At 40.3% G+C, this 27,270-nt stretch overlaps 1 long non-coding RNA gene across 1 annotated transcript in view; it reads right to left on the bottom strand.

The window, feature by feature from the left end:
* Positions 1 to 18,461, bottom strand: part of LOC137144389 (uncharacterized) — a 53,247-nt gene extending 34,786 nt beyond the window's left edge. Inside the window, exons 1-2 of the long non-coding RNA XR_010917391.1 lie at positions 18,046 to 18,461; positions 17,386 to 17,535 (exon numbers count right to left, since the gene is read on the bottom strand). This is a non-coding gene — a long non-coding RNA (uncharacterized lncRNA). The remainder of the gene's footprint in view (positions 1 to 17,385; positions 17,536 to 18,045) is intronic.
* Positions 18,462 to 27,270: the final 8,809 nt, after the last annotated feature.

Here is a 27,270-nt window from a genome sequence, read left to right as displayed (position 1 = left end):
AAGGGTTCAACTTCAATGCTGTATTTTCTCACCTGTGTGCGACTAACTATACCACCTTAACCTTGAAGAGACATAATTTTGCAAGAAATACTTGATTTCATTTGACAACTGATAGCAAACTTTCTTGAAGGACCTTTATGGAATATATTTAATTTACAAACTGCCATCCTGGATCAATTAAACAATCTGTATCTCCATTTTAAATGTGCTTCTCAGGCATAAAAGACTAACTATTCACCTTTCTACAATTAATAAGCTATGCACACTTGTGTACAGCCAACACACAATTTAATATTTAAGTAATAGCAAATCTTTCTCAATTGTAATGTGATTAACCAGTAAAATAAAGGGTGACATTAATTTGGGAGTGTTGCTCAGACAGAGAGGAGGTGCACACACACACACACACACACACACACACACACACACACACACACACACACACAACCTGCTGTTTCCTTCTCTACAGTAAGTCTCTCTGATCTTGATTCTCTTATTTACAGTGGTTTTAACACAAAAGTGTAAAAGACAAGTTACTCCTGATGTACATTGCTGTAAGGGAGTGGAAAATCAGACCTTTGAATACTACACACAGGCTAGGACACCATAAAGAAGTGTCACCAGCAATATACAGCTTAAGCCTATGGAAAAGATTATACACATTGAGGGAGTCTGACAGAAGTGGTAAGGCTAAGTCTAGTGCAATTAAGCACTTTGCAGGCTTTTCCACCTATGCCCACCACTGAATCTTAGTTTTTACCTGTGGTGCTACTACTCAAGCCTAGACTATTCTGGTGTAAAGATCCATCAACAACTACACTGCCAGACACCAGGTTTACTGAAATACAACTGAAGCCTACTGTGCAGTCGGAATGTATAGATTAGAACCAGATGGAGTATTAACCCCTTGTATCCCGTAAAAGCCAAACCCCTCTTCAGACATCTGGCTTCCACTTATAAAATAGCTTAAAGTTTCATTGACCTTGGCATACAAATATAAAGCCAGTTTTACTTTGTTAAGGAAGACCTATTTAACAATTTCTACACAATATGAATCACAATACAATACAAGACAGAAATGGTGTCTGTCTTCATATTTTGTTGAGCAACCATTTATTGTGACATTGAAAAACAAGTCAAATTCCTTATTTAGGGTTGAATTCCTTTCTGTCCCTTTTATAGTACCCCAGGTTTGCCATATAGTACAGGGCAGGATCACATCCCAGAGCTGTGTCTATTTTGTATGCATCCACCTTCAAAACTCCATTAGCAATTGGTTGCGTAATGACCATCCTTGCCATTGTAGCCGGATCTATAGATTATATTGATTATTTAAGAATCCCCAGTTATCACTTTGAGGGTTGACTGGTGCTTATCCCAAGATTGGGCCCCGTATTATTAAAAATTATTACATAGTTGGGAACCCCTATGTGCAGTTACAACACTCACACTATAGGAACTCTTCTATAATTACAAAGAGTGTATTAATACATTTAGTAGAGTTACAAACTCCCCAACTCAGTAAGGTGATAAGAGATTTATGGAATGTGCATCTGCACATCCATACACTCACACCACCCTTTGTAGAACAACCTGAAATGTTAGCCATCATCTTCCTCATCACCTTCCCCTTCGTCACCAGTGGCCATCTAACCTAACAAAAGGTTCCCTAAAAATGTTCTACATGAGTTGGTGATATGTTCTCTCTTGGCAGGGAGACCTTCAACCATTGTAGATTGCATGCAGCCAGAATGACTACACCACTGCCAACTACACCAAAACTGGTTAGTAATGTCATTTGACCAAGTGATAGTAATACACACAAAGACAGAGGCCTCATCCTTTATAAAGTCATGGAGGACTGAAAATGTACTACACGCTGGGTATTAATTGTAAACCAAAGAATGGGTTTACTGTTTTTACTGATATAATTATAGGTGAAACCAGCAGAACCAAGATTAAACACCTTGAACCCAATTTATATAATCTTCCAGAATTTTCCCCCCTTTTCCTGTCCACCACCACAACCATCAAGAAATTGAAACCGCACATTACCCTCTCCTATGCCTCTGTATCGCCAAAACATGGCAACGTCGCTCTACCCTCTTCACCACTCAAAAGGGGCAAAGAGATGCAGCTGCCACAGCCAAACACATAAAGCAGCATCTCCAGGTCAGCCAGCTGAAGACAAAGGAAAAAAAACCCAAAACAAAACTAAACCAACCCCCCCCCCTCCCAAACAAATCTAACCAACCTCCATAAAATAAAGCCCTTATCCACGAACACATTCCTTTCACCCACAGGTGTTTTCCATCACAAAATTTCAACAACAATCTTCAATCCTCCATCATGTTCTTCTCATACTTCTTTCACAACCAGTCACTATAAGGAATATTTAAACCCATCAGCCTATGCTATTCCTTGCCAAAGGCCTCTTAATCCTTCCCCAAATCCTACTGTAACTGAAACAGCATAGAGAGAAGTTTTCAAGCTCTGTCTCAGCATATTCATACCCACAGGTTACCTACTCCCTGGCCAATCCTCTCACTCCCTACGCTGGGGTGTTTATCCCACACTTGCCCAGAAAGGGTTAATGCAGAGTGAGACAGGGGTTAATTTACACAGCAAGCCACAGCTGAGGGGAATCAGGTGGCCAAGTAGTCCTCTGACTGAGTGAGGAAGAAGGGTTGGGCTGGGACTATGAAGACAGGAAACTGACAGCTGAGAGCGCTGCTAGGAAATAGACTAATCAGCCTCCAAACACTCCTCCCAGGAAGTGAAGAGACATGTAGCCTGTGGTTGCTTCCTGAGAGGGGGGAGTAGTGGAGCTGGCAACACTGGGGCAGAGTGCTAGTTGGTAAGGAAAGGACTCGGGGAAAGGCTGTAAGGCCTACAAGAGAACAGATCTTGACTATTAGTTAGTGGGTCCCAGAGTCATGGGTGGGCCTGGGTTCCCCTGCAATAGTGAATGGGAAGACTGCCCAGGATTGCTGAAGGAAGATTTTGATATCCGGGAAGGGGAAAATACAGGCTGCAGGGCTGTCATGACAAGGAGGCTACAGCTCCTGAGTGAGAGAGGAGCTGTCGACCCAGACGGAAGTGATGTGCAGTGTGGTGCCAGGGCTGTTGACCATGCAAAGCTAATCCCCACAGTAAGCAGGAGGCGGTGCCATCCTAGCAGTGAGTGGTGCACCCCATCACACGTCCCAAAACCAAGAGATATTCATACTCACAACCCTACCCCACTCCCTTCATTTTCCATTGCCCCACAGTACAACCAAACTCTCACCTTCCCAAAAGCTCCCGCCTTCACACATGGAGATCATGTTTATGTAGCGGTCCCCCTGCCACATAGACTAGGGCAATTATTAGGTGCACACGTGAATTATTATTCCCTACAGCAAAGAGAAGCTGTAACATATCTTTAAAAAAAACCTGAACACGCCTCCATGCATCTCCCCTCCTGCCCCCCCCAAAAAAAATCTCCCCTTCCCTCCCTCAGGTCCAAGGCTACTTCAGCATATCATAGCCATATCCTCAATAACAAGCCTCTCACACTCAACGATCCCCCTACCTCTCCCTCTCAGCTTTATCCCACCTGGTGAACAACAGAACAGGTTTTTCCTTCTCTTGCACGAGGAAAGAGCATGTTAGCAGCCTAGCTGCTGAGTCCCAGCTTGTGAAGGACTCCTGCTTCAAGTGTCAGTACCAGATCAAGTAGCTGTTGGTAGGAAGTGAGCTAGGCCAGGCAGAAGTGGAGTGGCAGCTTCCAGCCCAATGAGATGGGGCTCCCTCTCAAAAAAAGGTTAGCCTCCTCCCCCCTGAGGGAGTTCAGGTTGGTGGGGAGCAGCCTGTGCAATAACGTAGCATTACAGGGTAGGTCCACACTGCAATTGGACACCCGTGGCCAGCTGGTGCCAGCTGACTGAGGCTCATGGGCTCAGGCTCAGGGGCTGTTGAACTGTGGTGTAGACATTTGAGCTCAGACTGGAACCTAGACTCTAACACCTGTTAGGTGGGAGGGTCCCAGAGCCCGGGCTCCAACCCGAGCCTAAATTTCTACATTGCAGTTAAGCAACCCCTTAACCTGAGCCTCATGAGCCGAGTCAGCTGGCATGGGTTTTGAACTGCAGTGTAAACCTACTCGTACAGGCTCCTAGGTCCTCCAATGGGTTCTGGCTGAGGGATCTGGAGGTCTTTACAATATAAGGCTCCAATCATGTAAAACACTTGCCCCTGGGCATAGTGCTTACTGCTGTTAATATTCCCATTGAAATCCATGGGATCAGGCCCTATAAGCTGTATGTTTTATCAGGTGAGTGGAAGGACTTAAAAATGCCTGCATTCTGTATCTAACCTTTTCTCACTAAATTTCTCTCCATGTTTCAAGCCTTACTATTAAAAGGGGCTTAATTAAGCAAAATGCTAGGTGATTTATTGAAATACCCATAGAATGGCTCAGTCTTCCTGTAGCTTCCTCTTGAAATTCCAAAAACACATTGTACTAATGTAACTAATGGAAAGCCCATCATTACATTGCCTGTGTGTGTGTTTGGAATCTGCAAGGCCTATTTTATCATTCAGTTTGTAAAGAACCAAGAAGGAGGAATGAGATTACTGCAATTTTCAGAAAGGAAAATAGTGTTACATCCCCCTATTTCAAAGCTAATTATTCAAAACCTACTAGCAATTTTTCCTTTTCTATCAAAAAAAAAAAAACTATTTAATTTGATGCACAGATCTTTAATAATATTTACTTGTGATAAGTGTATTGATTTAGCTTCTCTAACGTTTAATTATTTTTAATTGACGTAAGACTGCCATTGTATGCTTTTTTTCAAAATCCTTAATGGAGGGACAGATTCCATATTTCACAGAAAAGATAAATATGGAACATCTGTGAGTCACTCAAAAGAGATGGTATCTGTAAATGCCCAAAAACCCACCCTTTTTATTAAAATGCCAGCACGTTTACAGATATGTCAAAATGTCCCCCTCTGATAGTCCTACAAAACCCTGCAGATCTAAAAATGTAATGAGGGGGGAATGGGAAGAAAACTCTAGAATGAATAAAGAAACAGTTTAAATTATAAGAATACTTTTGTAAAAATGCCTGTAATACAAAGATGTGGGAAATGCAGGGACAATTTGGGTTTCACAGCTTTCAGTTATTCAATCTGTGAATCTAGAAGCCAAAGATAAAAAGTTCAGACCTCAACTTCCCCAAACACTGTCACTATTTGGAGCCAGGATTTCAGTTGGTGTCCATCTCTAGATTAAACAAAATCTGGAATTGCTCAACATCTGGTACATAAAAAGCTTAAAGATGATCAAACAGTGCAATTATTATATAAGATCGTGGAAAAAGAAGCAAAGATACAATGCAGCAGTACACTGTCAATAGCAGAGATCTAAAGTTGGGTTCTTAAGTTCCAAGAAAATAAATTGTATTTACAACCTTAACTCTGGTTTAATTAAAGTCAGAAATTGAAAAGGGAAATGCCTGATCATTAATGGAATGTTGTCATTTGAATTTCCTGGAGTCTGATATTTGGGATCGTTAAGAGTTATACTTCAAACACTGGAAAAATACAGAAATGCAAAATAAAGTTGCCCCAAATGATCTAAACCTTTTACTGCCATCATATGCACCCTCCATGTTTGTTAGATATGCACAAATGGCAAGAATAACTGCTATTTCACATGTTTAATGCTGGATAGCACTGGTGGCACCGTACAAATATCAATTAAATCCTACACCACCCTCCTTCCATCAAATAGGCAAGTAGTATTATTATTTTCTAGGTGGGGAAAGAGAGTAAATCATTTGCCTGGAGGCTCTGTGGTCTAATGGATTAGCAGTGGAATTGGTAGTCAAGTTTGAATCTTGGCTCTGACATGGACTTGTTCTACCACAGTCCACAATTTGCTTAGCCTCCCTGAGATTGTTTCCCCAACTAAAATCTGGGCAGTATTATTTTTCTCATACAGAATTTGTATGAGTAAATAACTAAAGGTGTCGCACTATTTTTATGGCCCATTGGCAGAGCTGGTTAGAATGTAGGATTTTTGGCTTTTAGCCCTGTGTTAATTCCTCTAGTCTAAACTACCACAACCTGCTCCTTTCTGGACTTTGGAAAGTTCTCACCAATTAGCTGCATGGGTTTTTAAGCAAGTTTCCTGAGACACAAAATGAATGCATAGCTTGGAACCTGGTAAGCAGCTAGTATAGGCTTTCTAAGCTCTGTAAAAGCCAAAATGAAAATTTAACACTAAATAATTAATCTCCAATCCCATTTCAAAACTAATCAAAGGCATCAATCCTCACAGAGACTATCAGATGTACATAATCTTGAGTTTCTGGGTCCTAATGTTTCAGAGACATGAGGAACCCAAAAAGTTAACAGCAATAAGTGAAGTCACTTTATTTTTGAACCCCTGCCCAAATCTCCAAAATTCCTTGTCTGATTTGCCTCAAAATTTCGGGGGGGGATGTGCAAAGGGGAACTGCCTCCTTTCATCTTTATGAAATTAAAGGTAGATAATAGCTTTCATCTTGGTAGAAGAGGATGGTGTAAAATCAAGCTTTGAAAGGAAAGTTCACTTAAACTGTCCTTGATTTAGAGCCTAACACTTTCTTACAAGCCTTTGCATATTTAGAAAATAGTCTTGTGAGAGAAAAATTAAACAAATGCAGGGAGGAAGGAAGTTTTATGGTACGGAGTTAAGAAACAAGAGAAAGTTATGTTTTCAGAGAAAAACAGATTCAGCTTTGAAAAATCAGTTGAGTGTTTCAGAAATGTACATGGGAGAGAACAAAAGAACACTAAAAAAAAGGGGGGGAAGTTGACTCTTAAAGATAAGAAAAAGTAAATGGAGACATAAGCAAGACATTAGGTCTGATGTGTCCTAGGTTTCAAAAGAAACCAACTAATTTGGCAATATTCCCAACTAATGGTCCAGATTGCACTATTCTCACTCACATTTGCTAATGCCTTACTTTGCAAATAGTTCCATTGACTTAAATGAATCTTCAGGTGGGGCTTTTCTACAAACACTTAGGCCTGGTCTACACTGGTGGCTTAATTCGAATGAAAGTCCCTTAATTCGAATTAATTACTCCCGCGTCTACATTTGCACATTGTTAATTCAAATTAAGGAGTCTTTAAAATTGAATTAATAAAACCACCTCTGCAAGTGGATTAGCACCTGAAGCGCATCAATTAATTCGCATTAGTGTGAGTGTGGATGCAATGGGACTTAATTCGAAATAATTGGCCTCCAGACTGTGTCCCATGATGCCCCATTTCAGTACCTTCCCCCAAAATAGCCCCGGGGAAGATTTAAATCTTAATTTCCTGTGGTGAATGAGTTTAAAATCCAAGCTGTGCTCAACCCCCCCCTCCCCCCCCCACACACACACAACAAGCCCTTTGCAGTTTGTCTCTAAGGATTTGAAAGATTTCACCCCCCTCCCCGCGTGGTGAATGCGTTTTAACTGCCCAGTAAGTCCTTTGAAAGTTTAGCCCTTTAAAGTTTGTCCCTTTGAAAGATTTCACCACCCACCCTTCTCCCCATGTGGTGAATGCCTTTTAAATGCCCACAGTGAGAGGAAATTCTTTGCTACATTGTTTCAGTGGCCAATCATGGAAATTGATACTTTTTAAGCGTTTATTCACAGCGCTACATGTGGATACATTATATCATGCTTTCCATCACTGAAATGGAAACATTTGTATCACTGTATTAATATATGAACTGTCTCCATTGTTATTTATCTTACATTCTACAGACACTTGTAGAATCAAAATCAAAGGCAAGCAATATACAGGGGGGAGAGGGAGCATAAAAGGTAAACAGCATACAGTTCTAAAGTAATCCAGGATAAGCTGCGATGTATTTGTCACGGTCAAAATGAGAGCATAGTTCAGCTGGCTCCATATACCTGCAGCAATGGCGACTGGGGGAGTAAAAAAACAACATGAAAATCCTTTTCCTGTTTGTTTGGGAGTGGGGGAAGAGGGTGGGGGAAGCAGCGCTGCATCCTGGGATGATGACACTTGTCACAACAGCCTCTATGGTTAGTTGCACTGTGGGATAGCTTCCCACATTGCACTGCTTTCTAATTCGAATTAAGGCTGGCCAGTCTGGACGCAAGAAACCAGCACAAACACTGTAGTGTGGACAGTCTGCAGCGCTTTCTATAAATCGCTTTCTGTAATTTGAATTAAGCTAATTCGAATTAGTGCTGCAGTGTAGACATAGCCTTAGAGTACATCTGCATTTGGAAAGTGTGATTCCCAGCTCATATACATGTACCCCCCACTAGTAAGTTAAAAATAGCAGAGTAACTGGGGTAGCATAGGTGGAGACTCAGGCTAGCACCTGAATGTGCATACCGGTGCAGACCCTCTGGGTACATACTTGAGCAGCTAGCCAAGCTGTCATCCATGCTACCCAGCTACACTGCTATTTTTAGTGAGCTAACTCACATGGAGCTAGAGCAGGTATGTCTATGTAAACTGAGAATTGCACCTCCTCACCCAAATGTAAACACAGCCTTAGGCTGCAGCAAGCTGGGGTGTAAATCTAGCCCACACTAGCCTGCCACACACTTTGTCTGTGTGGACCTTGCTGCCAAATTCTAAACATTCCCCAGTGTGCTTTTGTCTACCCCACTTGGAAACAGGAGTAGATCAAAGCACACTAGGGAACTTTTAGTGCATGACAGCAGTGTTGGACACAGCGCATGGCAGCCTAGATTTACAGCCCAGCTTGCCCCAACTGATGTTTATGTAGACAAGCCCATGGAATAAAGTACTACTAAATGTTAGTAAGGATTTCACCACTGGGTCAAAAACTAGTGAATAACTTTATTTGGGTAGCTCAGGGTGCTAGAACTTAGAAATATCTTCTGAAGGATGGAAGCATGTTCAGTGTATTTATGACGATGACCACACTAAGAACTCTAGTTATCATTCCTGGGTTTTTTGCTATTCTTGTCAATAAGTCTGCTTTCCCTGTGCTTATAGCTCTAGCAATGAAATCTTGTTGCAGAAAGCACTGTTCAGTCTAATGCAAACAGTACATTATTTTACAAATGGCAGGATTGATTTTTTCCCACTACTTTTTATTAAACACTCTTCATTTCATTTGTTTTGCTGAGTGGGATAATTGTGCATGAATAATAGTGGGCGATAACAGTCTAGTTTTGGAAGGAAAACCAATATAATTCTTTCAGTCCTTGAACTATGCCCCCTCAAAACAATCACATACAAAAGCAAAGAAAGGGAGGGGAGTAAAGCAATTAAAGAATATGGAGAAAACTAATCTTATAGTTCAATACCATTCCTGATAGAAATAAAAATAGCCAAGCTCACAACTGATATTGTATATACCCTCACTTATACCACAGTAAATCAGAGGTAACTCCCCAAAAGGCTATGGATTTACACCAGGGTAGAACAAGCCCCACGTGGATCTTGTTTTGGAATGTCCACAACATAAAACCTTGGAAACAAGGTGTTGTTTTCTATGCATTGGCAAATATATTTATTATAAGAGTTAGGAGACCAGCTAGAATATAAAGTGCGTATTATGTTTTGTCTTCTGTTATACACTCTTACTATCAACTGCATATTTGGCTGAACTACTTTGATCCTAACATTACATGGGAGGAGCAAGCTAACTGAGTTTCATTCTGATGTATCTAAAATAGAAATTATTGATAAGCCTCAGCTATAAAGTTTTCATTTGGATTATTTCTATTTTGTCAGCTTGTGTCCCTCTGCTATACTGACAACAGAGCTAGATGAAATTTTTGGGGAAAATGGAGTGCTAAAGAACAAAATTGGGTTTTTAACCAAAAGTAAAAAAACTTTCCTGGAAAACTGTTTTGGTCAAGTATTTTTAAATGAAAAATGTAAACCAAAAATGTCAGTAAAAGTGTTTTGGTCTTTTTTAAAGAAATTGTGGAAAATTAAAAATATTTCGCCCCCCCCCGTGTGTCCAACCAAAATAAATTGCCTTTTTTTTTTGTTTTGTTTTGTTACTAGCTGTAAAGCTGTGGATGTGAGGAAGTCTTTGCAAGAGTTCCATTGCAACTATTTCCCCCAACACATGCTATTAACAGGTAGGAGTGGGTGTGGTTTGCCCCAGTCCTGTTATCCACACAAAGGCCCTATATTCTGAACTGGCTCAGGCCCTTGGCTTCCTGGCAACTTCAATGGAGACTGCAATTTTCATTTTTATTTTTATTTACCAGAATAGCCTCTGTGGTCTGTGTGCATCACTGTTCTAGGAGTACACTCTAATTTCAGAGTTATCCATAATGCTTGATTGACAATGAGACCATTATAGGAACATAAAACAGAACATTTAGTAATATCAAGATAAGCAAACCAAACAAATAACATGTCATAAAATCTCATAAAAAGTTGATGTATTGTTTCAATAGCTTTATCTCTGGGGTAGGAATTTAAGTCTCCTTTAAATAGCCACATAAATCATGCTGGAATGGTATTAGATTACTTGAAAATTGAGCACAAGAGAATGTCTATTTCAATCCCCTGGGACTCAAACAAAATGTTAATTACAGGCTTTTCTTTATTCTAAAGGAGAGAATATCTAAACTGTGATAATGACCTCAAACTATATGTCAGACAAGTCTGAAAGAGAACCTCTGCATCAAAAGGAAAATCTTCTCTCTAAATTTATAGATTGCTAATTTTGTCACATGTGGAATGTAGGAGTTTGGTTGAATCTGATTCCTGATTTTCTTTTTAATCTCGACAGTCATTTTTATAATATCCTGATACAGCAGAACATTTAAGTATGTGCTTAGTCCTAATGGGATTACTCATGTGCCTATGTCTAGGCACATGCTTCAGTGCTCTGCTGGATCTAATTTAGGCCAGTGTGCTTAGCAACTTGCAGGATCAAGCTAATAGTGATAACTAACTGCAAAGTTATGATTATACAGTACACAGCTTCTCTAAACACCCACCTGGTTCAGCGATGTCCCACTTTTTTCCTCTACTCCAAACTTGGCAGTGACGTTTGTGGCAACTGTTTTCTTGTCTTGGAAACTGTAACCATATATTTGGTCCTCTACAAGCTTCCCAGTTTAAGATCTGTGTGTAATGCTGTGTAATTCACATTCAGTGTGAGCTAAAGCTGAGCTAGGTACCACATGTGACACACAAAATCAACTTGTGCCAGTTCTTAATTTCAACAACTTTGCTTCAAGGCTGACTGAAGGTATAAGGCTCAGGGAGTTTAAGTGATGGTTCATTTATTAATCTTCCCTAGCTCCTATATAAGCAGCCAATCAATTTGTTATAAAGATGGGCAGAGCAGCAGTGTGGAAAGAAGCTGATAAGCAGCAGTGGCCATGGAAGCACTGTAAGGTCAATAGGCAGTGGCAACATTTGGAAAATATGTAAGTGGCACAAAACCATTGTGCACTATACTATGTATAGATTCATCAGAGGCAACATGAATTTATGAAAGAAAGGTCATACCTAATCATTCCAACTGAACTTTAAGAATAAAGAAGAGGGAGCTGTGGATGAATTTTTACTTAGCATTAGACAGCTTTCAATGTAGGGTACACAGAACACTGATCTACAAATCCCATAGCAGCTCACCTGCTTGAAACAATACAGAATGGTTTTGAGTACATGTGAGCATGTACTTTTGGATGGAGATAACATGTGAAATGCCATTAGAAGCACTAATCTGAAACAATGTGAAGTAGAAATAGAACAGGTGAGAAAGAAGAGATGCTAACAGAGCAATTATTGTTAAAGATGATTCCCTCCACCCATACATACAAACACACGCACCCACCTCTGCACCAGTGCAGGTTTATAATCTGTGTGTCTGGATCTCCTTATCAAATGCCATTAAAAAACCCAGCAATAATATGACCAGTGGACAAGTTGGTTCACTAGATATTTTATACAAATAGTCTATTCATTAGTACCGTAAACTTTATAAAAGATGCACTTTTAAATAAATTCAAGAGAACACCCAGAAAATTTGTATTTGATACACAAGAAATTATTCCTTAAACAGTGATGTATTGGAGGAGCCTTAAGAAAATTACCACAGTATTTCAGCTCTGTCATCTTTGAGGAACACTACTAGTACGACTGCTAAAGCATTAGATCAACTTTGAAATGCAGCCTTGACGTAGTGCTGTTTGGCTGATAGTTGCAGGGGCGAGGCATTTGCTGTGCTTAAGTATAGGGTATGTAAGAAAACTATGGAAAACATTTATGATTCAAATGCTTATGAACAACATTCAAAAAGCCTTACTGGCTTCCCTACAAGCTTTCATCAGCCCCTTAATATACAGTTTATTAGTCAAAGTCACACTCAGTCGCCAAAGGTGGTGAGATAAAAAGACTCGCCTATAGTCCTTAATTGCAGCAAATTTAAAAAATGGGCCACTTAGAACATGTTGTTCTAAAAGATGTATTTATTTAGGTCAGGCACTACATAGTGAGCATCCACACTAAGGCAAGGAAGAGGAGTACTAGTTTCCTTTTGAATGTGTCTTTCTAATCTGCTATAGTGTTTCATTCCAAAACAAAGAGGAAAAAACTTGTTCCATATCAAAAACATCTACTTTTAGGCACTACAAAATTTAAGCTTTTTCAGGGAAAGTTTTAGGTGCAGATGACAGTATCTCTCTTCCCACTGAGTTCAAATTCAGAAAAGCATAACATGCCTAACCCAAGCCCTAATGAGAAACACTTAAGGACATACTTAAGCTTCATTAAGTCAACACCTTCCTAAGTACTATTGTGCACAGGGCCCTGCTCCAGTACTGAACCAATAATGCTAAAGAGCATGATGCTTCTGGGAGAGTCACTTTTCTGCAGCAATGCAAAGACAATGTTCTGACCATTCATGGCCACTGTAGAGTCATTAAAAAAACCACAAAAACCCCAAAATTTATGCAAGGCTACTGGACAAAAGTTTCTGAACAAACGAATTGCCCAAATGCATTCTGCTTACTTTACTTCTCCTGATATTTCCAGTTACCTGAGTATTTTTCTTCACATCATGGCCATAAAGTAGTTGTATAGCGTTTCTGTCACCATAAATAAAAGCTGCTAAATTCTGTAGTGTATTTCATAAAATACATGCATCCCTATAGTTTGTAATGCTATATACTTGTGAAAGTTCCTTTTTATGTTAATATTAACCTCTGATTAACAAGATGATTTATGGTTAGTGTTGTTTAGAGCATGCTAAGAGGGGAAAGTACTATGTATTATTAACAGAATAGATTATTTGTAATTTACCCATGGTTCCAAGATTTCTTTCCTCTAAAATTCTCCCCACATAACGGTGAAATGCATTTTTTGTACTTCTAGCACAGCAGCATCCCTATTTAATTGTGCTCTGTGTCTAGCATCTAGGCAACATGCACTTTTCTATGTTTCTTCAAGAATGTTCCTGTGATACGCACACTTTGCATAATGCAGACTTACATAATTTGCATATAGTAATATTTCCATAGCACTCTGAAAATGGTCCTCATAATGTCCTTGACTCCACAATGGATTTTTTTGCTTCCCCCTCCCCCCCAATAAAGTACCTTTTTTCTGTCAAACCCTCTTCCAGCATAGTATATCCAACCATGGTATTCTCATTCACAAAGCACGTTTATATACTAAAGCATTTTCTTGGGCCATATAAATATCTTAGAAAAATAAGCACCATGCATTTCACTATTTTTCACAAGGACTAAACAAAGGCTCACCTGCTCCAACAAGATAGACGGTCCATGTTCTCTCTCTGATTTTATAATGCAGTTGCGTTTTCATACTACTTGAAGAGTCAACAAGGGTGCAGATGACCCCAAAGGTCAGCTGTTGTCACCATCAGTAGACACACAGAAGTAAAACTGATCTTTTGTTCTTCCTTGGGAAAATTACCTCACTAAACCAGAGGCTGATAAAAATCCCACTCTGTCTTTGGAAAATGTAGTGATTCATTGTCTGAAACAGGAGAATATTTGAACATATTTGATATTTGGCTAGATCCCAAGTACTTGGCCACCATGCAGATAGTGAAATTTTTGGCATTAAAATAAGGTGTATATTTAAATAGTTTGCGTGCCCTGCTTGTAACAAACTTCCATTATATCAGCATATGGTGATTTTCACAAGACTCGCACTAGTCTAATATTGTCACTGCTATTTTATGCTTTTATTTTCCTGCATACACCTTTATAAGTCAGTTATATATTGTCTGAATCTCATATAATTGGTAATACTATGGTTAGGTGGTCGGCTCACAAGTAAGTTCCTGCGTAGAGAATTCACAGATGCTCTCTTGTACTGCAGTAGATTGGGTTAGAAAAATAGTGTATTAAACTAGACCCTGTTTGCTGACAACTTTTTTTTGTGTGCGATGGGGGCACATTATTGTGCAGTCAAGGGCATTATCAGGATATTTGTTAATGCAGTGGAAATGTTAGTGTATGCATATTGTATAGTTCTGCATTATGAACAGGGGTTGTACTATGGAAACCTGAAATGCCCCAGGGGACACGTCCTGCATCTGTGGGATATTATACTTGGAAAATTATCCATGACTGAGAATTTAAAAGAAAAAAAATAAGATAATGGCATCAAGTATTTAGAAACCACCTTCAGAAATAAATCTCTTCTTGCACTTCTCATTGATATTGTTTAAACATTGACAGTTTGCACAGTGCTTACACAAAGTCATACGAACATGAGCCACTACCCTCAAATGAACAATCTAAAGTTCTCATCCTCCTATAGGATCTGCACAAGTGAATTCTTATGTAGCACTATTGCCTTCAATGGGTCTCTCTACTGGTGGAGATGTGCCTGCATGGATCCAATCCCAGGATTAAGGCCTAAGTAACAAGTACTACATGTGCTCACGTGGCATGGAGTGATCTCTTAACTGTGTTTGAATCAGTGGTTAGCACCAGACACAATGTTCCCTGGAAGTGTTAATAACCTCAGTCCCATGGACAAGTTCATATGCAAGTCTAACTCACTGATTCAAATATGAGGCTGTTATTTAAAGTTGTTACACGCAACTGTAGTGACCCAAGTTGGTAGTCTCTCTTCAGTTATTAGAAGACTATGGTCAACATCACAAACACCACCTCAGGTGGGTCATGCTCATCTGTTTGCAAGCATTAGAAAACTCACTTTTTAAAAAGAGAAAATATAGCCGACTACAATCATTCTAAAATGAATGGTTACAGATCTCCCCCTGCCCCCAGTCCACTCTTCTCTCTGAAAATCTTTACCTCCAAAATCACTTACAGTGACTGAGTGGGTTGCTTCATTTATTAGGACCCAATCAAGTATTAGAAAAATCATTTATGCAAAATGTGTGCCTAACTAATATCTTAGGCAGTAATTTAGCTGAATTGCATAGTGAGAACACTTTGACATTGTTAAGGTTAATGATCCAGTCATTAAAGCACATTTGTCGTCAAATGAATTAGAATAATTGTTTCAGTGGATAATGTGAACATTTATACACTGGCCCATAATAACCATTATTACTGGAGTGGTATCTGTCCTAAAATACTAATGACTTTATGATATCTATGCCCTTGAAGGCATGGACACTTTGAAATTTTTTTCTTAGTTTAATCATATTAAACACAGCTGAATTTAAAATAGCATATTCTCCTTACCAGGATGTGAAAGCTGGATTTCTACCAAATGGTTAAAGTATGATCTCATAACAAACACACTGTTACAACAAGATAACTTTGTAATTGTCCCATTAGTACTGCATTATTAGTGTTTTTGTTTTGAAAGGACACATTTTATTCTGTCAGTCTCCATAGAAATTTTTATTGTTTCTCATTTGGAACTAATTCATTCTCAGCTAAAAGAACAAGGCACAATTTGCATACTGTTCCATCTTGCAGTAATATATAGTTAAACAGATGGTCAAAGCCAGAGGAGCTTTTGCAGAACCATCTCTGAAATTCTAATGCACCTATCTGTGAGGATTCTGGTGTCCAAAATTTACGGACAGCTTTCGGTCTTGCAAAATTCACCCATCTTAACTTTCGTGCTGTGGACCCATTCCCCCGCTGCTCTCCACTCTAGCGAAGGGTGCACTGCAGTAATGCTGTGTGTACTTCATATAGTTGTGTAATGGTGTGCACAACGCACACACAGGGCCTGAAGAGGTTAAAGGACAATACTAGGTCCAAGTGGCCCTGCACCTGCAGAGCATTCTCTAACTGGAGAGGAAGCATAAAAGGGAGCAATTCAGCTTAAAAGGAGGAAGGAAAACATACCTACCCTGATGGCTCCTGAATAAGGGGGCTGAAGAATCCTAGCTGTTAGGAAGAAGAGTACCTGCTGAGCATGACTGGGGCTGAAAGTTTAGTTGTCTCATCTTTTCTTTGTGCTCCCCTTTTGTAGCATCCCCTATCCAATTACCTCCTTTAGCACCAATCTCCTTATAGGTTTTGATGAACAGGCTTGGGTTCTTCTGGATCCCACCACTCAACCAGCAGAGTGTAACTTTTTTTCTTTCTCTATGAATTTATTTGGTGGTGCCTCCACCCCCCCTTGCTCCTTCCTGGCAGGATCACCAGGGCAGCTCTGGAGGAAAATTCTAATTGCAGGGTAACCCCCACTTACTTGCCAGATAGTTAGAGATTTCCAAGGAATAACACAAACACATACAATATATGTAAACACATTATATTAAGCAGGAGATAAATGTAAGAGGGTAAAACACTATTCTCAGGATCGCCGGTGCCAATGCTGATCATACCTGTACATTTCCCCAGTCACGTGACCTAATTTAGCAAATGTAAAATTACTGTCCTCTTAGTACGTGCACTTTGTAGGGGCCCCTGATGACCTGTGTGATCACAGTATCTTCTGTGTAGCAGTTAGCAATGCAAAGACTCTCACATGGGATGAGGTGGTGACTGAGGCTACGGCTACACTGACAGCGGCAAAGTCGCCGCCCTCAGATCAATTTCTCTGGATCCGGCACAGTCGATCCAGAAATCAACGTACTAAGACCACCTTCACAAGTGGCGTAGGGCTGCGTCGCCGGGAACGCGGTTCCCATCGGCGCACTGCAGTGAAGACGGCGCGCAGAAGAGGAGCAGAGAAGTCGACGGGAGTTACACAAGTTTTTGTGTAGCTTGCGTATCTCCCGTCGACTGCCGCCGAATCTCGGAGGTGAGTGTAGACAGGGTCTGAGTCCCTCTGCCAATTTAATAGGCAGCAGGTAATAAAATCCCCAAACCCTTACCCCTTGGCTTGAGAACACAGTTCAGGGAGTAGGGGTCTCCCAAACAATTCCCCTGACTAGCTAACTAAAAGATGGTGCACTCACAGCTGCGTGACAGATCCTCAGGTTCAGAGATGACGCTGCACTCCTCAGTCACTGCCGTGGCTGACAATCACTGCTGGCAGGCGTCCTCTTCATGCAGGAGTCAGGCTGCTTCTGGTACCAGGATTTCCCCTCAGCACAAAGGGGTGCAGGCTACAACACGGTACAAAATCCAAATGTCAGTCTCCCACCCCAGCACCCGGACACTCACTCAGCAGGAGCAGCCAGAGCAGAGCTCACCATGTGGTGACTGACCTGACCTAGGGAGCTGCAGGGCTAACTCAGCCTGGCTGGGGGGAGTTCTTCCAACAGAGCTATACAAACAGGGAGTCCCCGTGGAGAGGGAAAGGGCCAGGTCCCCAGAGGTCAGTTCTCAGGGGGAACCCTGCATGCAGGCCTGGGACTCACCAGCTCCCCCCACAAGCAGTCCTGCCCTTCCCCTGGCTGGTTGGCTCAGAGTCCAGACTGCTCCAAAATGGCTTCTCCCCTCTCCTGGGGAGGGCATCTCACTCCCTATTGGTCAGGCTAGCTCTGCTTCCCAGGTTTCCCTTATCAGTCATCTGACTCTCCCCCCTGCTGTGAGCAGGCCACCTGCAATCCTCCCCCCATGCCAAAAAGGCCCTGTTGTTCTAAACACTCTCTCTCCTCTGCCCTCCTCGTTACCTGGTAGCAGATGCTGAGTCTGCCCTGGGCTCTCCCTTCCTCCCAGGGAGGGACAGTGTGTTTCTCCCTGACGGAGCTACCTGCACACAGCACCCCAGGACGCTAGGTAATCTCCTTGGGGGTTACACTTGACTGGATTTTGGAGATGGGGGGGAGGGGTGCAGCTGGGTGGTCAGAAGTGACCCAGGGAGGCAGCTCTGAGGGAATCTGAGAGGGCTGGACACCATGGGCTCTTATAGGGCCCTGGCTCCCCTACTAACTGCCTGTGTTGCAAGAAGGGCATAAGCCTCATTTCCACCCCACTCCTGTTGTAGCAAAGTTGTTGAAAACCTTCAGCTGAAGCTAAGCCCCCATATAAGGGTTAGATAGCAGACTCAAAGTCCTTCCAGCTGGGGGACATGAGACTAGAAACTTGGTGTGCTACCCACTAGGCCCCCTGGCCCCCTGAGGACTACTACAAGTCGAGAAGCACTCTGTTTTCTTTTATTATAGCTATATGTAACAGGATTTACCCTTATATATATATCCTGGTTGGCTAGTTAAGAAAACACTTAGCTGTTATCAATTTGGTACTTGGGGACCTTTGCTCTGCTCTCTAAGGAGGTGATTTAATAGTACAGATTCTGGCTAATGATGTCCACAGAAACAATTGTCACTGTGACAGGCCCTCTGACCTAGTACTATATTGAAATGAGATATCTGGGCTTTCTCCTGTCCTCATGTGGTGTAAAATGCAAAATGTAATGGTTCCACTGCTTATAGATTACTTCAAACTGCTTTAAGCTAACAGCAAGAATTCTACCCCGCCCATTTGCTTAATTTATTAAATTATAGATCGTTTAGTGGCAATATTGATTTTTTAAAAGTTGGTATAACTGAAAATGTCCCAGTTCTGAAACTAAAATGAAAATGTATGAATCCACTGTCATATTAGAGCAAAGCTATAAAAATATTTAATTGTAATTATAAGCATATGTATACCTATATGAGTGACTGAAGAGGAAAGTAGTGCCTGGGTCAGAGTGAGGAAAGACAGGACTGAAGCAGCTTAGACTGTGCAGCTTAGACTGTTGAGCAAAGATAAACGGGTTTTACTGGATGCACAGATTTTTTTTGGCTAAAGTTTCACATCTGTATATCATGCAATAGTTTGAAACAAAAGCACTGAATTAGAGTGAATCTGTAAGATGCTGAAGTTTAACACAATGGTGTTGACAAGAGAAACTTTACTGTGAACTATGCAGTGAGCCTCAGATATTTTAGCAATGCTCAGGATATGCAAATTAAAAAAAAAAAAAAAAAGTTGAATGCTGTCAAGATGTTCAGTCCTGATCTGATTAAAACTCAGAATTTCTGTTCAGCCATACTTCACTGTCTCAACTGAGCATGTGGAAAAAGGGTGAGAGCAAAAGCCACATTACAAAGCTTGAAATGGCTGAATGCAGATACAGTTTAATTGGAACGTGCCAGGCTATGATAAGGAAGCAAATGCAACACCAATCTGCTTAGACAAGAGGACACTATTTCTAAAACAGTCACCAAACAGTGAACTAAGAAACACCAAGCAGGAGATAATCATATGGTGTGCGAAGAAAGGCACGCATATGCCAATGTACAGCAATGAGTCATCCTGCTGGGGAATTCTCTGAACAGGGTGTGAAAATTCAGTAGCAGACACTATGTATCTCACAGAAAAGGCCCTTTATACACACACATTTAATGAACTAAGTAGCGATTTTCAGAATGAAGGATCAAGAGGTTAGGAGATAAGTATATGTCTCCCATTGCTCTTCAGTAGCTCTCTGGGCAATAAGTCTCTGAATTACTTTTTTTCAACATGATGAACATATTCAGTTGCATCACTGCTTCAACATGCTAGCACAGTTTTAAAATTATTCAAATTTCCTTATTTGGCTTGTGACTGAAATAGTTATTGAGAAAATAGTGCTGCCTGCCAGCAGTACCATTGCAATTTATCAAATGAATCCCACTGCAGTTAGGGTGGAAAGCTTCAGTATCAAAATCTACATGCATGTAGTAAATAAATATTTGGATTTTTGCAAAGATTGGGGGATAGCTTTACTAAAATATATGGAAGAGTCTGGTCATATTCTGTCCTTTAATAAAACACAGTGCTTTTCACTTGCGGATATTAAAGTGCTTTATTTTTACTATTTGTTGAGCATCTTGTTGAATGTACTTTACAAAGGCTGGGCAAGAATCATTAACCCCACTTTATAGATTAGAAACTGAGGCACAAAAAAAATGACTTCTCCAATGTTAACATTGAAGCCCAGATTCAGCAGAGCACTTGGATTTAACTTTAAATCAGCAACAGATTAGCATGTAGAACTATGGTGTCCTGATTCCCAGTTTTCTATTTAACTACTGGTTCATATGCTCTATAGGAACATAATGGCCATACTGGGTCAGACCAATGGTTCCTCTAGCCCAGAAAGTTCTAGGGGTAATGCCTACCACACAGGGAGTAGTGCAAAGGAGCTATGGAAAGTGGTGCTTGCCTTTTTTAATGTTCTGGACTTACTGGAGGCTGCAAGAATCAATGCCTGCCCAGAAGGTGGCAGGTAGCTGATGATTTGATTGTGACCAACTAAGTGGTATTTGCCATGGAAAAAGCACACAGAAATTGTTCTTGGCCATGAGGTCTGAGTTGAAGGCAGCTCCAAGGAGCACAAGAATGGAAGCTGGGTTTCTGCAACTGGGGATATAGTTAGCAAGAAGCCATAAGAGTTTCTATCATGAATGATCTTGCCCTTTTCAAAGCATCTTGTCTTGAAAAGGTCTATTTGACAGGCTGTATGAGGATTTGTACTGTGGCATTACATCTGTAGTTGGGAGCAGGTTGGAAAAGGTTCGCTGCAGAGCTTCTGCTCAAAGACACAGTAGATTTAGGAAGAATCGTTTTCTTTATTCTAATAAAATCCCTTGTTTAGTGTTAGAAGAAAGCAATTGTGACCTTTACCATTGTCACATGACAGACTGGTCGCCACAAGGTTGAATTTATTAGAATTCTAATATAAATCTTGACCTTACTCTCTGGCATCTCACCAGCGCAAAGTCCTAGTAACTTGCACTTTGCTGCCTTCACACAGGTTAGCACACAGGAGGGTAAATGTAAGAACAGTGTAATGGAGCAGAGGAACCTGAAGAAAAAAGAAGCCAGGGTGTTGCTGGCACAGCTTACCCAAATTCTCTTCAAATGCCTGCGCTAGTTTTTCATAACATACAGGACTTTTCAAAGGATTCAGTTACACGAGTAAACTTCCAACCAACAAAGTCTGAGCCAGGTTTAAAGTATACTTGAGAATGTTCATTCTTCCACAATTTCTTGAAAGTGTTCATGAAGGAGTTAATGTTTATGTCTCACTGTCAAGTTTGTAGTAGTGGTTTTTTAGTGTCTGCAATAATTAGTGTGGTAAGTGATCTATTACACTCTGATTGAAATAAACTATATCACATCAATCAGTACAATTTATTTTTAATCTCTGGAGAACTGGATGCAAAGGAGATTCTAACAGCATCCATTTATGAAGAGACATGGAGCAGTGTTATCTAATGGATAGGGCCCTGAAATGAAAGTTAGACTGTGGGCAAGTCAGTCTAATTTCTGTGTGCCCCTTCTCTCTCTCTTGTTTGCCTTGTTTATTTAGACTGGGTACAGGGATCATCTCATTATGTATTTGTACCAGCATTTATCACACTAGGTCTCCCATCTTGATTGAGATTTCTAAGTGCTAATGTAATATGAAATAATAAAGGAGAAAACTGAAGCAAAACACAGAACAGAACACACAAGTTATATCTCAAGAGGAGACTACAGTGTTGCATTTCTTCCACCTTGTGGTGCTATATGATGCTGTAAGTGAGCGGAATTTCTAGACTCACTCACATGATTCCAGAATAGTTTATCTAGTAAGCAGGCCACTGTTGGCTTTGCCTGTGAATCCGGAAGTAACTAGAAGATGGAGGAGATTCTCTCCTACGCCATTTCTTTGGGGGAGTGAATACTGTAGTAAAGGAATGTATTTTGACAGGCATGTGATGTCTGTAACACAATATAAGCAGCCACAAAGTAATGAAGTGAATCTCAAAGGTTAAATTAACATAGTAAGTGTAGAGCATGTATTATCAGATGCATTCCTATCTGCACTTTAATTATATTTTCCCCTTCTGACAAGACCTCATAGTTTATTTAGTGAAGCTTTTGGTCTTTTCTTTCCCCTGTAAGTGCAGATAAACATCATGAATGCGATAAAGAGATGGGTTGATTTTTAGTGAACAGGCAACTAAACATTTCCCCCACACATGCTATTTTTTCACCACTGTTCCCCTAGCCTAAAGGATCTCTTCCGAAGTATTCATTTCTAGGATGAAACTTTTAATACTGCTTCCCAGGATAGAATATTTTGAACAAATTAAAATAAGAATTCAGCCTAGCCTATTTCCTGTAACAGGACTTCTGCCTCCAACTTGTTCTTGGTATCTTGGGCCAAACTCTCCTCTCAGTTAAAGCAATACAACTTTAATCATGTGCGTGAAGGTGCACCAGTTTAACCAAGAGGCAAAGTTGGCTCCTTCTCTCTCTGTTGGTGCCAACAGAGGAAGTGCTGATTGCTGCAGGGTCAGATAGAAGGCATTGGAAATGTGGCAAACTGTAAGAAGGGCCTTTAGGAAGAAAGGTTTTGTTTTTAAATCTGTTTTTAAGAAATCTGATGTTAGGAATCACACTGCAATGCTAAATGGAAAAAAGCAATCCTATTTATACCCACAATGACCTTGTTAATTTGACTCTTTCTTGGGGAAAAATATAGTGCCTTATTGGAATTTCTCACTAATTCCTCTATTTCTCTGTTTGGCAGCAAAACAATCTGCATAACAATTATTGTTGGCATGTAAGACAACCCTATTTTTAAAACATTGCAGCAGTAATGAAATCTCTGTTAAAGGAATTGCTTTGTTCACACTCTTCTGTATTTAATATTTTGTCACAATTGCTTTTACTACAAACTGTGTTCTAGTTTCCTAGTTCTGTTTCCTAGCTCTGTCACTAAATTTTACCCCTACCCTTGCATTTTGTTTACATCCATCTTGACATATTTTCTTGTACCAATTATATTTAAAATACAGTGGCTATCAGAAAGCTATGCAGTTTTTTTAAAAAAGCACAAAGGCACTTAGCAAATATCTCAGTTTTGACACTACTGTCTTTTAAAAAGAAGTTGAGTTGTTTTGTACAGAGTTTGAGGCTTTCTTAGTAATATATAGCTCTGCACTATCATGTAGAACAAGAGTTTGGTTCCACCTGTCATTTTTTTACTCACCAGGTTGCTGTGGCTGCGTGTGTTGCAGGAGCAATGAAGTTGGGGTAGGTGTAGCTCTAGCCCAACAATGAGATTCTTTTAGGAAGATCCAGGCAGCATTCCATTACTAGAAGAGCTGCACCTTACTATAGCCAATAAGGTTTACTGCATAAAGCAGGGAAATGTTTTTAAGAAATCTGTAATTTCCATTGAAGAACCTGGCCCACAGTTTGTAATTCATTTTGTAAAGGACTTTGAGATCCCTCAGGATGAAAGGAACTATATAAATATAAAATAGTATAATTAAAAACATTTCCAGAAAGAATATTACTGTACAAGAAAGGTAGGTGAGATCAACCTGTTACAGAAGAAATGTGTTTTTAATATTTTATTTCCTCTAGGCCTCGCTTAGCACCTCTTTATGCTTAGTGGGTACCTGTATAGTAAGTTGTAAAGGAATCTAGTTAGTTCATAAGGTGATATCCAGAGAGCTTTTTGTCTTAGTCCATATGCCTAACAATTTTGTAAATGCATAACTGAGTCTGCAAAAGCTTTTGCCATCTCCGAGAGAAAACATGCAATTTTGGAAAAGAACAGACCAAGCCTTCCTACACCCTGCAGTGATATTTCCATTCCAAATCTTTTGGCTTGTTTAAAGCAAGTCCCAGCCTCAATCTAAGCCACCACACAGTTATGTTCTAAAATTACCAGAAAACAAGACTCACCTTCACAAGTAGCTTCACCTTACCCAAACAAATGGATTTTAAAATCCAGAAACTTATGCTCTTATTGTCAAGATATTTTGTTGCTAGGCAATGTATGGGTAATCCTTGAGTAAATTATCCCTAGTTGCAGACTAAACGGGAAAACATGCCTGGGGGCATGTTGGCATGTTTTAGTGCTTCATCCTCCTACCTTTATGCTGACCATGTGTGACATTCCCACCTTCAATCTCGACTGGTGAATCACTGTGTCACCCCAATCCCCCACTCCTGGTGCCTGTCTTACTCTGCTTTGCTGTGTGAACCACTCCTGGGCAGATCACACACAGCCTCCAGCAAGCAAGTTGCTCCCAACTGAGTGAGCAAGTGCTCCTGGCAAGTCACTCTTTAGATCACGCAACAGAATGACCCCAGCCACTATCCTCAGTCCCAGATGCAACTGTAGGAACTGCCATCTTATAATGTTCAGTGCTGCCCACTGAACACTGCAAGCTCATATGTTCGTCAATTCATCAAAGAAATTTATATACACCAGCCTTGTCGCTTCAAGTGGAGTCTCTAACACACCTTAAACAAAATGCACTGCTTTAGATCAAACAACAAATGGATTAAGTACAAAAAGATTTTAAGTGATTATAAGTCAGAGGAAAACAAGTCGGATTGGGTCAAGAGAAAACAAAAGACAAATTGCATTCTAAACTATGCTGAACACTTTCAGAACCTTACAAACTCAGATGATTCACACCACAGGCTGGCTGGATTCCTTTCCAACCAGGCTCCCCTTGGGTCAGTACTTCAGTTGCTCGGTGGTGTTTGCAGATGAAAGTGGAAGAGAAAGGGAGATTGCAAAATGTCTCTCCTTTTAAAAATGTTTCTTCTCCCCTCTGGGGCTTCCCCCCTGCTTCCGGGTCAGGTGACAAATAATATCTGTGTATGGCTTCATCCATGTCCTGAATCAGTGAGCATCCCCTTATCGTGGTTCCTTTGTTGATGCTCAGGCCAATCCTTTGTTCCTGGAAGAGCTAGGTTTGTTTTATGAATGCCTTCGTGAGATGTGAATTGCTCTTCAGCTCTGTAGAGTTTTGCCTAGATCTATCTCAAACCATGAGATACATATTTGGGAATATTATATTGCAAAGCCTCATAACCATACACATGACACTGCAACAAACATATCACTATAACCATAATGTTCAGTATGCCATGAGAATTCCAAAAACATCTTACATGACATATTTTGCATTAAACACTATACAATTACACTATAAGAATGAACATAAACAATACACAATTACACTATAAGGGTGAACAGTGTGTCACACCATGTATGAGAGAATAACCAAGATTCCTATAAGTCAGTTGTTATGGATGAGGGTGTGCAGACAACACTGGCATTCTGGAAGTACTGAAAAAACTTAAGATATAATGCTACCCTTCTTGCTCACTTGTATAGTGAAGGGCAGAATTTGGATCTCAGACAACATTTTTGTAACTAAGGAGCTCTGTCATATTGGGAGCTGCCCTTTGTTAACTCAAAACTATGTCTTTCCTTGATGAGCTGTTTAAGATCTCTATACAATGCACTAGGATCCTGTTTATCTCAAAGAAACATAGAATGTATTTAAATAGAATCAAATAGGAGATTTTCATCAGAGTAATGCATTTCAGGAAAAGTAACTTCTGTTCAGACATGGGTTTTTTTTGAACAACAGGATTCTGTTATACTGAGGAGACCTCTTTCATTGTAGTCAATATGGGGGAAGTAAACTTTTTCTTGCAATGCCTGGAAAAAGAACTGAATAGTGATGGAAGTTGGATCCTATAAATAACTTCTTGACTTGAGAGAAAAAATGGGAAAAATGATTAAGAAAATCTAAATAAGTGATCATATGAATTGTAGCTAATGAGAGAAAAGTCACAAATAAGCAGTAAATCTAGCATAAAGTCAAGAAATCCACATAACAGAAGTGAAAACAAAGAACCTGATTTATTGGAGGAACTGGATAGATCTGTGATTGGTAAATAAATAGAAAATAAGCAACATCTTTGACAATGTTTTTTCATCAACAAATGCTATGCTTAAATAAAATAAAATGGAAGTCATCTGGAAAGAGGATTTTAGCGTGCTAGCTGAACTATGCATGTTTAATTCTATGATGGTTCAAAGCAAGGTTCCTCGCTGATTGTATCAGTTAGCCTATACTGTCTTATGTAAGTACAAACTGTAAAGTGTCATTAGCCTCTCTTACGAATAACATGTGGCACTGTATCTGATGATATTGCATACTGCTGAAACAAATAAAAATACAGGTTTCCTGCCCCTGAAGCTAGCTCTTCATTGCTATCAGCCAAAGTTTTGTTAAAGCCACAGTTAAGGTTATTTCTTGGCTTACATCATGCAAGGAAAGAGAGAAGCTTCTTTGCTGGTTTCTCAAATTTGTTGGTTTTCTTCCTACCTTGCAACCTGGAAACTCCTCAGCTGCCCGGACTGGCAGCATCCAAGGCAGCTCACGTTCACGTTCACCTAATATGCAGCCTCTGTAGCATCCATATTCCGTTGTTATAAGGTTTTTGTGAAGGTAAGAAGGAACTTGAACTGATTTCAAATTACGAAGGCAGGTCTAGTTAAGGCAGTGTCTGGCATATCCCAGTTCTTAAAAGAATGTCAAAGAAAACATTATGAAAACATCAGACAGACAAAACACTCAGCCAAGTTCTCATTTTGCCTGGGCTGTCCTCTCATAGTAATGGCTTACCAGAGTACTTGCTTTCTTCTAATTGCAACACTTTTTTTCTTAGCAGAATACAAATATTGGGTAGAGCCTCAGCTGCTGACAAGATATGCTCAGTGCAACTGGGAAAGGATGGCAAGTGTCTCTAATCCAGATCCTGGGGCTTACTGTGGGCCACTCAAGTCCCTGACATAAAGGTAAAGAAGTCTCAGTATTGGTCTACTTTATATCCTCCCCTGCATACACACACGGGGACCAGAAGGTGATGTGACATAAAGCTGCCACACTGACTCTGGATCTCAAGGAGCTGGGTTAGGGTTGCTTTCCAGAGCTGAATGGCCCAGTTATTCAGTTTTATATATACACCAATGTGCAGATACAAACTCTGAAAAGATTTTTCTAGTCTATTTGTCCCTGGTTTCTAAAATGAAAATCCTGAGGGGAGTATAT

This window comes from Emydura macquarii, unplaced genomic scaffold (assembly GCF_026122565.2).
Source record: "Emydura macquarii macquarii isolate MOO-44397 ecotype Brisbane River unplaced genomic scaffold, CSIRO-AGI_Emac_v2 contig_3451, whole genome shotgun sequence".
NCBI lineage: Eukaryota > Metazoa > Chordata > Testudines > Chelidae > Emydura > Emydura macquarii.
This window is presented reverse-complemented; position numbering and strand designations above follow the sequence as displayed.